The sequence below is a fragment of the Harpia harpyja genome, chromosome 11 (assembly GCF_026419915.1).
Source record: "Harpia harpyja isolate bHarHar1 chromosome 11, bHarHar1 primary haplotype, whole genome shotgun sequence".
NCBI classification, from domain to species: Eukaryota; Metazoa; Chordata; class Aves; order Accipitriformes; family Accipitridae; genus Harpia; species Harpia harpyja.
In genome coordinates, this window is record NC_068950.1 from 34325596 (window position 1) to 34338812 (window position 13217).

A 13217-nucleotide genomic window follows, 5' to 3' on the forward strand; every position below is an offset into this window, starting at 1 on the left:
TCACCTCCCGAGAGGAGCGGTGGGAACCATGAAACCAGCCACTTACAGCACCGTAAAACATCCCATCGGTGCCAACCCCATTCCGGTTCAAGGGAGCTGCACTGAATCATCTACCATGCCTTTTCCAACTCTCCCTCCTAAAAATCAGACCCAAGAAGTACAAAGGAAGAAGGACAAACAGTGATGTCAATTTGCTAAAGAAATACAACCTTTTTTACATTACTGTATGCCATAAAACCCTTGTGCTTGCACTGTATACTTAATCTTGATATTCCAATGCCATCCACAAAAAAATTCAGGCTTAACCCTCACAGTTTATATTGTCACTATAAATGCTGGTAAAAAAATATTGTACAGTTGGGTGCAGTTTATTCTTTATATTTTAATGGCTATAGCAAAACTCCATTGCTAACTAGTAAAAAAAAATTTTTAAAAAAAAAAGTTGAATGTGTTTTACAGCTATGTCGTCATGGGAAAGCTGTATTTCAAAGTGAGGGCATCAACAGCAGTGAAATGGGACATTTTTAAACATTTTAAACATTTTTAATGGGACATTAAAAAAACCCACTTTACCAAAATCTCTTTGCCAGTATTTTAGCTAATAGGGTTGCAGTGTATAAAGGAAGGGTTCTGACGCCTGCACAGGCCACCCAATACTGAGCCGCTGCTCAAGTGTCTTGAACTCTAAGTGTAAATGGAAAAAACATCTAAAATTAAGCGTTTCTCCTGGAGGAACAAATTGCTGATAAAGCAAATCTTCCCATAGGACAAGCACACCTGCTGGAAGGTAGAGAGACATTTTTATGTGTGGGATTTTAACTCGAGATAAAATACTTTTCACGGGCAGTCATATGGAAGACAGCTGGCCAAAAATAATAATAAAGGAATTTGTGTCCCTTGGGAAATTCTGAGGTTTCAAAAAATATGATTTTTGACCTAAGCAGGGACAAAAAGTTTAGCGCTCTGATTTTTTTCATTTAATGACATATTCCCAAATAAAAATAGTATTTTTCTTTTCACTTTACCACTTTGACGTTTCTTTTCTTTTATTATTACATAATTCTAGAAGTCCAAACCATCCATTACACCACACTGTTACGTTTCCTTATACCGTACATTACATCGACAGGCATAATCTCCACCCTTTTTTAAGATCCCTATTAAATCAGCTAAGTTTCTTCACGAAACCGAATATCAGGAATGACGAGGATCCCTTCCCCAAGCCAGGGGGGATGACGGGTTTTGACTGCTATTTTTCAAAAGTGCTTTTAAAAGATGGACATAAGAGACTAGAGCAGCCAGGCAGAAGAGAAGCGCCCAGCACAATCCGAACAAGCAGAGGGAACATGATTGTTGACAAGACCTGAAGTAGCTCTTGGGCTGATGGCTGGCAGGAAAATGGCCTGGCACAAGCCCATCGTCACTGGTGATTTGATTCTTGCTGCGGGCAGGGAAGCGAAACTTCGCAAAGGAAAAATACCGTACCCAGAGAGCGCCTGGCTCCCCCTCAGCTCAGGAGACCCCGTGTTTTTGGCCAAGAGCTTGGACCGAAAGGGGTATAAATGTATAACACAGGAGTAAAACAATACTGTCAGAAGGAGATGAGAAGAAAAACATATGAACATTTTGGATAATTTCTCAGCAAAAGCTTGGATAATATTGATACATCCTAGGAAATGCTTCCAGTTACTCCCATCAGCATTTTCTGGTAGAAAACTGGTCTGCTGGAAAAAAATTGACCTGCTCTACCATGAAATCTTTTATGTTCATTATTTGTTTGGACTCAGCCGTGATTTTCAGTGCTATGCAAAACTCCTTGGATCCAAAAATCCTCTAAACTGCCCTGTAGAAACTAAATAATTACCTGGCTAGCACTAGCCACTGCTGCTCCAAGTGTCCAGAGGCCAGGTCTTTAGAGTATTTCCTAAATTCCTGGCCAAAGCGGCTCCTTTCACCAAACGTAAGGTCTCGCCTCTCTCTCCAGAAACACGCGCCTCCAAAGGACAGCTAAGTTCACCGGGAGGGAGGTGCGTAAGGGGTTACTCCCTGGTGTAAGGGGCTGAGAGTCAGACCCTTGCTCTCACATACCTTCTGTCTACACTGCTTTAATTTCCCCATCGTCTCCCCTTCTGTTTATTCTATTTTCTGCCTCTTTGTCTTTCCTCTCTAGTGTTTGGAGACCCTCTTTCCTCTTCCAGCCTCTCTCTTCCTCCCATCGTTTCCCCCAGCTCGCTCCTTCCTTCCTTTCTTTCTTCTTTCCTTCCTTCTTAGCTCTCTCCCTGGAGTTTCTATTCTCTTTTCCCTCCTCCCTGTTGTCCACCAGGACTTCCCCTTCTGCCGCCGGAGGCACCTAGTCTGCCAGGGGAAGGAAGGAGAAGGACGTGCCATGTCCAGACAAGCCTGAGACACAGACATCCCCCTTGCCTGGGGACCAGTCGCAGCTCCTGCAGTGCCTGCTGTGTGGATTGCCGTGTAGGGGTGGGAACACCTAAGGGGACCTGGGAGCCAGCACAGGCGGGTCTAAAGGCTGGAGACCTTGGCCTCTGTGCTTGCAAGTGTCCTTTGAAACCCAAGAGAAAGAGCCTGCGAGAGTGAGCAGTGCATCCTCGCCTGGACCTCCTCCCTTGTTACAGCCCTGAAGTAGCCGAGCTTTGAAATATCAAAATTGCTTTCCCTCCGAAATATTCTCACTTATGTTGGCTGCCATCAAAAAGCACAGCTGAGACTGCTGAAATTCATCACACCTGTGACCCACGGTGGAGGTAGAGACAGCTCCTCCAGCTGAAGAGGCCAGTGTAGTGATGTGCTACCTTATCTCTAGTGCCACTGACTTCAGTCTATTTAATTTTCCCTTTGATTTTAATATAGATTTATTGAAAACAACAGTTATCAAAACAAACTGCGCTGGCAAATTGGTGTTCGTCTGTAGCTGTACAAGCACCTATAAAGCTGCCAGCGTATGAAATAAATGGTGCTATATGGGAGGTCAGTTATTGCAATAGAAGTTCCCCAAGGATTTGCACTGGGCAGTTTAATATTTTTCTTATTACCCTCTTTTCTTTTCTACTATTTATGCCTTTCTGTTTAAATTTAAAACATACAGCCATCTGCCAAGACAAGCCTCTCTGATAAAATCATCTCTGGTAAACCTTTTCGTGAGTAGGCTTCCCTCAGAGTACCAGCAAATACTGACGTGTCCTGTTCAAAAGGCAGGCAAACGGGGACGGGGGGGGCAAGTTTTCTTCCCAAAAAGCTTCACCACCTAGGCTAGCTCTTTTTTTCCCATCCTTTTGAAAGGGTTTGTCCTTACCTCATGCTTCTTGAAAAAACCCCACTGTTTAAAACCCTGCTTCTTGCCACATTATTTAACCTCCATTCAAATTCTGTGGCAGTATCCCACCTTACACAAATCGTACCTGGTATCTGTGGGCTCCTCCCTACACATCGTTCTAAAAAAATCAAATCCAATCATAGTCTAAACCCGTTCATCAGAAGAGATAAAAGGGTTTCTCTACCGATCTCCGCATCAGGAGAACACAAATCAAATAACATAACTGTCAAATGAGGAGACGAGGTGTTTAAATGCCTATAGAAATAGGAACTCTAATTACGGAAACATCTATAATGTAACTAATATTATTTACATTAGAGCGATGCTAATCCAGACGAGGGTTAATGTCCCTGCTCCTAAAACATTACAGTTTAAATAGACAAGAGACAGTGAGAGGATGGAGGGGAGCATCAGCATGCTCATTCCTGCTCAAAGATGAGGGATGGAGGCAAACTCCTCACGACAGAAGAGGATGAAAGGGAGCCAAAATGTGCAATAATGAAGATGAGTTTAGATGCAGCCAGAGAGAGCAAGTGACTTGCTCAGCCTCACACAAGCTGCCGGGGGGTGGTGGTGGAAAATGAATAGAAACCGTGGATGGCTTATATGAGTCTCTCACAAAAACATTACTCGTTAGTGGGCAGTGCTTGGATCTCACTGAGTCATGGGCAGTCTTGCGCTGTGCTCTGCAAACATCCAGTTCACTGGGAATCAGCTCCTACTGCAACTCTTAAAGCCAGGCTAGCAGGTTTTCAGACCAGGTTGCTCCAGGTGGAACTTTGTCTCCCTGTGAGAGGCACCAGCCATCACCTGGGGGCTCCAGGGAACAAGGCATCTTGCTTCGGCTGACAGAGAAAGGGTCAAGCTGATGGAGAGCAAGCAAAGCTCTCCGTCCTCTGGACCGATTCACTGCTCAGCCTGTCAACATGCAGGCAACTCACCCCGTGCTCAGAATTGAATCTCCCGGCCTTAAAGTCTACTCTCTGGAGGACCTCAGCCAGCTTCCCCAGGCCGAAAGCCTCCTACTCAGAATTCTAAGTCCGTACAAATTGGGGGCAAAACATTAATGCAAGGGCTTTGTCCTTTATCCACTGTGGTCTCCAGCTCTGGCAGCTGTTTCCCAACTTCACAGAGCACTGATGAGAGAACATATTCTTCTCCTCTATCCTCCCCCTTCCCACTCTCTTCTCAGTGCAAAAGCTCAACACTTGCAGCTACCAGTCCTTCAGAGACCACTTGAGGTCCTGCCTGCCTGGCCAAGCTACCCCAATACATCGTGGGGTTGGATGTGACCTGTTTAGACCATATTCCATTTGATGTGAGTTGCTGAAGTGAAGACAGGAAGAGCAAGTATGACCTTCTATAGATAAAGCTATTGCAATATCAGATATAGCTCTGATCTCTTCTTAAGGGATCTCAAACATTTCTCATCCCCTTCAGAAAATTGCTGTAAAGAATACCAGTCCCACACACTTAAAATGAGATGAAAATCTTCTGCATTTGGAGGGAAAGGATCCACACGATTTGGCATTGGACCCAGCAGATTTTCCAAGGCTCTAGTAACAGTTCAGCACAAAAGGGAAAGCCAGCAGATGAGAAGCAGAGCATTAACAAGTCTGAATGACACGTGCAGCCAAATTGTCTGCTTCGCTGACAATTGATGCCATCCCTATTACTGGGAAAATATTGTAAGCATGCTTCCACAGCGCTCTGCAGCTTATTGCTACAGATAGCCAGTGTTTCTTGTCATGGCTTATGGCTTTTGTGAGCTGGTGTAAAATGGCTTGCTGTTCCCATGCCCGAGTTTACTGGTGAAGGCAACCGATGCACAGCCAGAGTGTGCCTCTCCAAGCATCTTGTATGCTTTGGAATTCTGCAAAATAGCAACTGTATTATAAATACTCCTCTGGCACAGCTAAAGAGACAGTCTTCACTAGAGAAGCTCACTGTTAAGTCTCACTGTTGAGGATCAAATACGTGACAAGGGAGAGGGATTCCCACAAACAAGATCTTCTGAACTTGTACAAGGAGCGCACAAGGATCTCCACAGATGCTCCTCTAAAAGGGATCATTGGGAAGCCCAAGGCTCAGGTATTTAAGTTAGACAATTTATTCTCACCATCTCAGCAGCACTGGAAGAAGAGCAAGAGGGAAAGCTGGGGGGGCAGCAGCCCCTGGGCAGCGGGAAGGTACAGGTGAGGACCCCACAGCAGCCTTGGGGCAGGCAGCGGAGGGCTGAAGGAGTGGATCCAGGCAGGCAGGGACCATGGGCGATTGTCTCAAGTCGGGCTCTGCTACAAAAAACGGTTGAGAAACAGAGTCCTAGAGCAGTCCCCTTGTTTCTGTTGATATTCCCTCTTCACTCTCACTCTCCGTTTCTTTTTCTTTCACTCCTGAAGCATCTCATAGGGAAAGACAAGCAGTTTGCCTCTTCTGGCAGTGGAGATGTGACACAAGCATGTGGTTTCACATCTTCACGTCCCTCTTACATCCTCCACCTGCAGTCAAAAGTACCCTGTAAGGAAAACAGCTGTGGTGGGTAGGCAGAGCAGGGGTTGGGGGGAGAGGAAGGAACAAGAAGAATCGGAGGCTGAGGCAGAGCATCACTGTGAATCACAGCAATTTCCTCTGATCCTGTTTTATCATTGGGGGTGGGAATGTAAAAGATGCAGAACCTGTGTGAACAAGGTCAAATTAAATCACATTTCCAGGCTGGGGAAATTACTTTTGCCTGCAGCAAGAGAGGTGCACAACACGAATGAAGGAGGGGAGGTTCATGCCACCAGGCATGCTGTATCCAGCTAATGCAAGACAGAGGGAATTGATAATTAGCCCACTGAAATATATCCCTGCAGGATTTCAGTGGTGTGGGGTCAGACCAATTGAACATGTAAGAGAAAAACCAACTGAGATCTGATTTCAAACCTATTGCTCCTTATGAAAGACAGCTCATCCTTATCTCAATGGACATGTGTTTCTGTCTAATGACATGACATTACTCAACAGGGTCAACTACCCACACATTCTGAAGACGTAAGAGAGAGACCCTGAACATCTCCAGGACAATTCAAACCTGACCCAGCTTCAAGAACATCAATAGGAAAAAGACCCAGATGCTACTGAAGCTCAAGATTTCCTACAAGAGCGCACAAATTGTCAGGTCTATTTAACATCTCTTGGTCAAACCCTATGACTGTTTCTCACTGGCACAGCCTTAAGGAAAGGAGAACAATGCTATGCATAGGTGACTTGATGGACCGATGGAAGCATGGATGGAAAGGAGTTGAGGAAAGCTGCAGATGCAATGAGATGTTCCTCCAACAATCGAGGCAGACATCTGAAGGACTGTGAGATGTGGGGCACTGGGACTGCATGATGGGATATGGGGCATTGGGACTGGATGGCAGAAAAAGCTAGCTAAAGATAAAGCTAGGCCAAGATAAAGAAATTTTGAGTGTATCAGTTTCTGAACAGGCTCGTGTGTGACAGAAAGCTAGCTTGTTGCACGTATTTGCCTGCTTTAAATAATTTACTGCTAGAGTAATGTGAGCTGGATTAAAGGACAAGAGAGGGGCAAGAAAAAGGAATGGGAAATGCAGGTGAGAAGTGACTTGTGAAAAAGACCAGTAGAAAGAAGACATGTTTATCAGTGGAAGATGGGTAATTTCCCAGGAGGGAAATAGTGAGAACCAGGCACAAAGTCCTGGAAATCAGCATCAGGAGTCTATCTCAGTATGAAACCAAAAATTTTCCAAAGTCATAAGAAGAGATTGTGAAAATAGTCTCTGAAGCCAGGTTTGGTGACTGAGCTAAGGAAGAGCTGGAGCTCTGGAGCACATCACCCCCTCAGAAAGGGAAGGGAGGATCCCGAGGAGGAGCGAGGCTCGGATGGGTCTGTAGCAGCACCCTGCCTCCCGCGAGTACCCTGACGGGTACGTCAGAGTCTGAAATCTCTGCTGGGGCATGAGATGTGCTGGGGGAGAGCAGAAGGCAGGCTGCTGGGCACTCACGTGCAGCGTGGCAGCAATAGGGACAGGGTGTCCTTGTGCCATGACTCTGCTGGGGCCACGCTGCTGTGGGACCAGGATAGAGGGCTTCAGCGTGGAAGTCCCTGGCCTGACCCAAATCCCCAGGGAAGGACCGATTAGGCAGAAATTCCCGCTCCCCTGCCCTGCTGCAGGAGGGGTTTGTTTTGTTGGAGAGGAGGTTTTGCACAGAGTCTTCTGCAAAGGGCAGAGGAGACACAGACAGTGAAAGATGTTTCACTCTGCTCTTGCCTGAACAGAGGCTGGTTTGTTATTTCAGCCTGGATTTTCGCCTCTTCAGATTTAACCTCCAACTCCTATTAAACAGGCAGATCAGTCTAGGGAAAGAAAGTATTTATTTATTTGGTTATTATTATTTTTTCTAGGGAGGAATACCATCTGGTTGGCATGACAACGGTGCTGTGGGCCACCATAAACACTGGATCATTAGCACCAATGCATTGGGCTATTATGTAGGCTTGGCCATCAGCGCGGCTAAGGTGTGTGGGTTTATGGTGCAATCCCATTCGTATCGCAGCATGGGAATTATCACAGCAGTCACAGTAGTGAGCACTACAGCTGATGCTGAGGTCCAGCCTTACGCTGGACTAACTGCATCGGCATAAAGCGTTTTCCTTTGAAAGAAGGCAGACACAAAGCACAGGCTTGTCTTAAGTCGCCTATGGCACGTGAGCTGGCTAATATCTAATGCAGTTACTGGGCTGAACCACAAACATCATAATACTCAGCACTTTGAACTCCTGAACAACGTCCCTCTGTTTTACGTAGTATCATGAGAAAATGCACGTGCATGTAAGGCACCAGTGTATTTTCTCCTGAGAATGGGCAGTTCCTATTACTACAGATGTACAGGGTGCTCAGCACGGCTCTGAATTAGATCCGCAACCTGTGTGTTCTTGGGAAAGAGCAACTTGTCTTTCTTTTTACTGTAAAGCCCCATTTCAGCTTATGTATCTGTAGTAGATATTAATAACAATCACGCTGCACTTGGCTGCTGCAAACTCTGACTGATGAGAGCAACCCTAACTCACACAAGTTTCCAATTGATTTTATCTCATGTTAGGCTCTAACTAATCACACCAGAGAGCTGCCTTAAAAGCTCACTAGATCTGTCCTGCTCAGGTTTGCTTGCCTGACTAAAAGGGAAGGTGGGGGTTGTTTCCAGTCCCCCACTGAACTGGGGTTCCCTGCTGAACTGGGGATCCCCACGTCTCAGGTACGTGCAGCCCCGTGTCCCTCCAGGCTGCGGCGGTGGTGCTGCCCCTGCATCAGGCTGTGTAGCCTGTTTGGGCCCTGACAGCAAACCCAACGTGTTCCCGGAGGTGCAGTCACATCAAAGACCAAGAAATAAGTGAGAAGAGCAAAGTTGTTTTGCTTTGCGTCTTGAGTTGCTCACCCCGTGCACTATGCATGGGCCAAAGCAGGAGCCACCGCTCTGAGCTGCTCTCAGACATGGCTCCAGCTTCCCCCGGCTTCCGAGGCACAGTTCAACAGCTTTGCTTTAGTTTTACTTGATCCCATTAATGACAAAAATGACAAACACATATGCTTTGCCTTTATAGCTATTTCATGCTTTGACATGATCCCGGGCAAGTTACCTATGCTGTCAGCGTGATGGATGGTGCACAGAAGGGGGGTTGGACAGGTGTAGCTCTTGTCACAGGGAAATATTTTTCCACACCATTAGCCTGTGGAACTCCTAGCAACAGGATATTGCTCAGAGAGGGATTCAAAAAAGCCCTGAAAAAAGAGTGGATGCTTGTACAGAAAACAAGTGTCCAGTACTGTAACAGCAAATGTTAGAAATAATCGATAGGAAAGGATGTTGCATGCTGCACATGCATAAATTCCACAACATCGGCTACCGGAGTTTTGTAGAGAACTTTCCTCGGGAGCAGAGTGTCCCAGAAGTGCCTCATTTAGGGGCTCTGGACATCTTATCCTAAGCATCTGGGTTGGCCCTCAGCTTTGGAAATGATAATATGGTTGACGTTCACTTGTGAGCAGCGCTCCAGAAACGGTTGATATAGTTACTTGTCAGGCATCCACCGTACAGTCTGCAACCTCCTTTTTGGAGAATGAATTTTCCAAGGGGAAGGTCATATAAGAAATAGTACCGCAGGACAACGGTTTGTAAGGAACACCTAGTACTCATTTGCAAAATCCTGGGCATGGTCTCCACTCTGCTGTGGAGATTCGGTGATGAGCAAGATTGAAAAGTATAGGGGCATCTTGCAGCACGTCCTGAGAAGCAGAACCAGGAGGTTCTCCTTGCTCTCCTGTGTTATTCAGCAGACTTTAGAAAAGATGTAGGTGATGGTGATGATGACAGTGAAAAAGAGACATGCTTATCTGTCAGCCACGGAAAATTTTTCTAGGCTGAAGAAAATTTTCTCACTACTAGTCCTATGAGTCAACAAGTCATTTAAAGGACTGTTTTCTCATTCTGGGAGGACTAGTCACTGAGAGGACGCCAGCTCTAAATTTCAAACTTCTGGCAGATAGTGTGATTTCAACCGTGCCTCTGCCAAATTCCTCCTCTGCAAGAGAGAGGGGATTGGCAGAGGGCGGTCACAGATGGCTCAGAAGAGGAAGAGTTCCCATATTAGCTGTCCCGAGCTATGGGACAACCCTTACACCAACCGCTAGAGTAAAGGCCAGACCAGCTGCTAAGACCAGAATAATGCTCCCAAACTCCTAGGTCAATCTTCATCTCAGCTGAAGTATCTTCATCTCAGATGTCCTTCCTAACAGCACCAGAGAGTGAGACGTGGCGAACTGCAGAGGCTTCAGGCTCCTGTCCTCCTGGAGCGTAGCCACCAGTTTATTGACTCTTAAACCAGGGCCACGGCTCTGACAAAACCAGGAGACAAAAACATTTGGAGAGCAGGGACTACCGCCACTGGCAGCACTTCCCAGCATCTTCTCCCAGGAGGGGAGAAGTGGTCCTTCTCCCAGCTGGGAGGGCAGGGCGGTGGTGACACGCTGCTAGGACACGCTGGCTGTAGCCAGCAGAGGGCATGGAGATTACACATGCCACCCACACCGTGCTGGAAGCCATAGCCACCTTGAAACCTCATTGTGATAAAAAAGGGGGGGCTACAATTAATTAATTAACTAATTTGCCATTTTCCCCTCCTCCACCCATACTGCAGATGAAAGGACGCAAGGGATGGCCTGGGTCTGGCAGAGGTGATGGTGACGGTGACTTCAGGACGCGGTCCCATACCTGCAGAATTTTGGCACTTTCTCGGGGTGTCACTTTTCAGGGGACCCACAGCATCGCGACAGGGCAGTTCCCAACAAATGCAACACGCTCTCATGGCATCCCAATGTGCTGCCGGTAGGCGTGCGATACAGTTTTGCTCCATGCTTTCTCTAGTTGCTGCTACAATTTATCGTAATTCTCAATCTTATTTTATAAAATAGCAGCTAGAGGACATAACAATGAGTGAGGGAGTCTCTTGTTTTAAGAATTTGTACATTGGTATTGTAAGAATGCAGCACACTTCCAGTCAAGGCACTGTTCATGGTGGAATTTACATGTACACTTGACTTTATGTATTATTGGTAATCCTACTGAAATCTGTATGCAAAAAGTTAAGTGCATCTAATCAACTCTGTAGGTTCAGGATTGTATATATTAATTTAATTTAGACTTCAGTATTTAGAACAGCATTTGCAATGAGAAGGTACAGCACTGTGATAGCCCATAACAATCTCAAATTTTGTTTTACTGTTAAATGCAAAAAAAAAAAAAAAAAAAAAGAAAGAAATTGAGGTGTCCCCTATTACTCCTAGACATGAGCAATACACACAAAGTTAAATCAGATGTTCAAAGTTATTTTAGGGTCCAAATTATCAGTGTAGAATATATTTCAGTGGAAATTTTTCCTATGGGCCTCTGTGCATATCACAGCTCCATAGTGGTGCAGGAGTCCATGTTTATGGATCCATTTTCAGGATCAAAACCCTCATTAGTAATACAGATTAATGGTAATTACAAATATAAATAACTTGAGTGTATCTTCTCATTTTCCTCTGAAGACATTGCTCACAGAAGCTAGCTAAATGCCAGACTTGCTCCCTGAATCCAAACTGTATTAAGTTCTTGTGTAACGGTGCAGTAACATAAAGTTAAATAAAGCTGCATAATTTTTTTAGAGCCTCAAAACATGGAGCTTGATTCTCAGCTAGCATAAATTGGACACCAGCGCAGGATTCAGATCCTTTTTTCCACACTAAGAAACTGAAAGAGTAAAAAAAAAAATAATTGCTTTTTGGCTAAGAACAAAAGAAAGAAGTTTAAATCTGAGGGATCATTTTTCACGATGTTGTAAGTACTGAAAATACAGCCTTATAATAAGAGCGCTTTTTAAACCAGAATTGTGTGATTGCGACTGTGAAGCTGGAGCAGAATTGGGCTGTGCCTGTTCGGAGGCTGAATGTTTTCCCCAAGATCCCTGGGAGATAAGGGTTGGTTTTTAATGTGGCTTCCTGAAGTGTGTCAAAACTCTGATGTTATTTAAAACCTGGCTCATCTATACAAACCTACAGAATATTTACCGAAGTCCTCAGCTGGTTGGTCCTATCTGTGTGGAGCACGCTGCAGGATGAGTGCCTTGGAAATGTCTGTGGTGCCAATTAATTCAGTGTCCCCCAAAAATCAGCAGGACTCGGGTGTTGGGGCGTGCCTGCACACGCAGCCGGTGGGGCAGCTATTTCCAAGGAGGTGTTAGAAACAACTAACCCCCAAAATCACAACTTTGGTTAATCAAGGAGTAACTGCAAGATGGTATTCATGAGCAGGATATATGCAGAGTAATGTTTGCTCACAATTGTGAGAGATTTTTACCTGGAATATCTAAATGCCAGTTTTCACATGAAGCAGAAAAGGAGCTCAGGAATCTGAGACCAACTTACCATCATGCCACGGCTGATCCAAGGAAGAAGGCAGCGCTTGCTGCCTGCCCTGCCAGCCTCCTCGCTCCTGCACACGGTGTGCAGGAAAGCAGCAGCGGAGCCGATGCCTCGAAGGGGAAGCATGCTCTTTTTGTTGAGTATCAGCAGCCGCTGTGTGGCTGAGCTGCAGGTCAGAGCAGGGAGCAGAGCTACTGATGGGTGTGTAAAGAAAGTACATGGAGCTCCTTCACCCAGGTGCTTTCTCTGAGTTGAGGAGCTTGAAATGCCCTGTCGTTTTATTTTGAAATTTAAGTGTGAAAATAAGAAAGCTCTTTTTTTTTTCTTACTACCATTTCCAAAGATTTTTCCATTCACGAGGCATGCAAGCACTCTGCCTAAGACCTGTCTCTGAAGTGATGTAGAAAGGATGGGTGAGCTTCAGCCCAGCGGAGAAGCAAACCGTTATGGTCTGCACAATGCACCCAGTGAAGGAAGGCCTGGGGCCATGTTTCTTACCGTGCCTGTGGATACTTTTATAGGGGTTGGCGCATTCAGCAATCCCGTGGAATAACAGGGAAAACCAGCCCGTATACTTTAGTGATGAGTCACTGCTTACACAAAAGTTGTTGGATGACATAAGCACATAATCCCTTTTACTCTCACACACACACATAGGATGTAGCCCAAGCGGTTGATGGAGAGGACTTCTTTTTTCAGCGTACATTGTATAACACGGTCATATTTTGAGAACGCCAGTGCAGAGTTAGATAAGAGCCAAAAAATGCTGCCCATACTCTATTTTTAAGAACAACCTGAAATTATTTAGAAGCTGAAGAAAAAACCCAAACAGTTCCCTCCTGGCTGCAATAAATAAGTCTCTCAGATCAGTCCCTGGTGTCCTTCACAAGAAACAACGAGACAAGCGTTTCATCTGAGCC